Here is a 3,069-nt window from a genome sequence, read left to right on the forward strand (position 1 = left end):
GCAAAGGTTTGATTCTACAATTCCAGTTCCTTTCTGAGGTTTTGGACTTTATGCTTGAATAAAATCACTTTCCAATGAAACTTGGCTAGATGGAGAACTTCTTGTTTCTTGTTCAAGAGAAACACCAGCAACACTGGCTGAAAGCAGAAGAGGATTGTCCAGAGGTCCTTCACTATGGGTATCCTAATTTTTTTCAGTTTGCTCTTTTTCCTACTAGAAGAAAACTATAGAATCAGACTTAAGTTTATATTTTTAATTGTTTACTATTCAATGTCTGCTTGCACATACATTCTCAGTAGCTGAAAGTTTAGTGTTAGCTAATACAGAGATAAATTTAGGTAGCTGTTATCTACCTGTGAATCACACTATTTAATTATATGAGTTACTGAGTAATTAGACAAATACAAGAACCTTCTTCACCTTTTTCTTTAAAACTGTACATCAGATGGACCAAAACACTGAAAATAAAGAACCTATACATAGATAAATATGGTAAATGACATTAAACCTTTTGAAGAATCTTCTCAGGTGAATTACTTTTTCTCTGAAACTATTGATGAAAGATTTTCTTCTCATTCCATCTGAATTTACTTGGTCCTGCAGATTTTCTATTACAAAAGTGCCAACTACATACTCTGCTGTTATAATTTGGTGTGAAAATTTTATGTTTACAAATAAATAAATACAAAACTAATATAGTTGGAAAACTGTTATAATTATTTTTAAACATGCATATTTGCACTGTCCACCATGTGCACAACTTTAATTATGATGCTTACGCATTTATATACAAATTACAATGATTACTAGAAGCAACAAACCTTGTGTCGGTTAGACCTTGTATAAACGTTATATTTACATATGAAGGTTCAAGTTGGCATTGTATTTAAACAAATGAGCTCTTCAGGCATCCATTAATCATTTGATATCAGTACTATTATTAGTAACAGTGAATTACTAACTAGTAAAAATAGCGTGAGACTATAATGTCCGAATAAGAATAGACCTAATAATACCACTATAGTAAGAACTGTCTCACTATTTATATATTAATATAACTATACTATTTATAGCAAAAAGTATCGTGGTCTAATTTAGCATTATATATGCAAAAACGGCTCGTTTGGGTTGAAAAAATATTTTACGTAAAAGAGCGAACAACGTTTTTGCATATATATTTCTCTACAAGTGGGTTTTTCGACATCATTGACTATTTTAACATTGTTTATCGTATCTAATCTGGTCTCTCCACTTAGTCCTCTGCTGGAACAGCGGTAAGTCTATGGATTTACAACGCTAAAATCAGGGAATTGGTATACACAGAAGATAGCCCAATGTGGCTTTGCTATAAGAAAACACACACACACTCTCTCCACCTATGCTACTCAATTTTTTTTTTTTTTATCGAATTGCCTTTACATTTACAGTCATTTGTTGTCACGATAATTCAAAATCTGTGAGCATACACTATGTTTGATATTATCATTTGTACTTCAGTGAACGAGTGCGGTTGGTTTCTTAACGTGAAATTGAAGTGAATTATTATTTTCTTTCCAATTTAATACCTTCGGTAAACACTTTGTCAATGCTGTACCACCTTAACTAAAACTTTAGATAGCCACCACCTACAAGGTTGGTTGAAAAACAACCACTTCATATTTAACGGAACACTGTATTGCAAAATTGATGAAGGGATAATTGTCTCCTCTGGGACTCCAGAGAAAGAACGCCCATATTATATTTAATAAAAAAACAAAATGACATGAGTGATGGATAGGTTATAAATCCAAACATATAACTGACGATTTTGTTAGTTATCAAGAACAGCCTTGCTAGGAATGACTAGAGGACACTATATGTATGTAAGCGTCGAAACAATGTGTGTGAAATAATTCTCGAATACTTCGCAAAGGTGCTTGATGTCAACATGCACTGTCCGTCCATAATTTTGAAGTGATAAACTAGAAGGAAGTCACGTTGTTAACAGCACCAATTATTAGGATAATATTTATTTCCAACGAATAGTGGGACTATTTGTCTCACTTATAATGCTCCAATGACTGAAAGGACAATAATGTTTGACGACTAATTTCGCTCCGGCGACTCGCATATTATGAATCGAGTGCCTTTACTATCAAGTCTTGCCAGGTTGTATGGGAGAGTTTGGTTTGTTTTGAATTTCGCGCAAAGCTACTCGAGAGCTATCTGCGCTAACCATCCCTCATCTAGCAGTATAAAACTAGAGGGAAGGCAGCTAGCTAGTCATCACCACTCTCCACCAACTTTAGGGCTACTCTTTTATCAACGAATAATGGGATTAGGCGTAACATTATAACGTCCCCACTGCTGATAGGGCGAGCATGTTTGATGCAACGGAGATTCGAACCTACGACCCTAAGATTACGAGTCGAGTGCCTTAACCACCTCGCCATGCCAGACTCCAAATGAACTGGGCGAATCGTAAGCCTATCAAAGTTTATGACATGCTGAAGTGGGTGCTGGCTTCCTCAAAATGATGATGAGGAGGCTCTGGCTTCTTGAAAGTGACGACTTTGACGTAATGACACATTTTTCTTGACTTATTGTGATATATAAAATCATCTTAACTTTTGCTTTAATATATATTTTTTCCAATAATAGATATTCTTTTTTCGTTGTTCTTTCAGAGGCTACGTCACTGCTTAAATACTAATCGTAAAATTTCAATGTACGATACTAAGTGATAAGCGTAAAAGATGGAGAATAAATAGTGTTTTATAATATAAAATACAGATTGTCACGAGCAAATTTCAAGTTGTTGACGTTGCTTTTTCCTTAATACAAATATACACAAAGGCTATCTATGCTCCATTAACCACGGAGAATCTGTAACGTTGGGCCCCAGTGGCTCAGCGGTATGTCTGCGGACTTACACGCTAAAATCCGGTTTCGATATTATAACGTTGTAAGTCTGTAACGTTGATCCAACGGAGGATACTTTGTGATGTGTAAAATATGTTTGTGATGTTGGAAATAGCTATTTAAGAAGAGTGCTTTCTTTCTCAGAGGGGATGGTATTATTATTATTAA

Source organism: Tachypleus tridentatus, chromosome 6 (genome assembly GCF_004210375.1).
Source record: "Tachypleus tridentatus isolate NWPU-2018 chromosome 6, ASM421037v1, whole genome shotgun sequence".
NCBI lineage: Eukaryota > Metazoa > Arthropoda > Merostomata > Xiphosura > Limulidae > Tachypleus > Tachypleus tridentatus.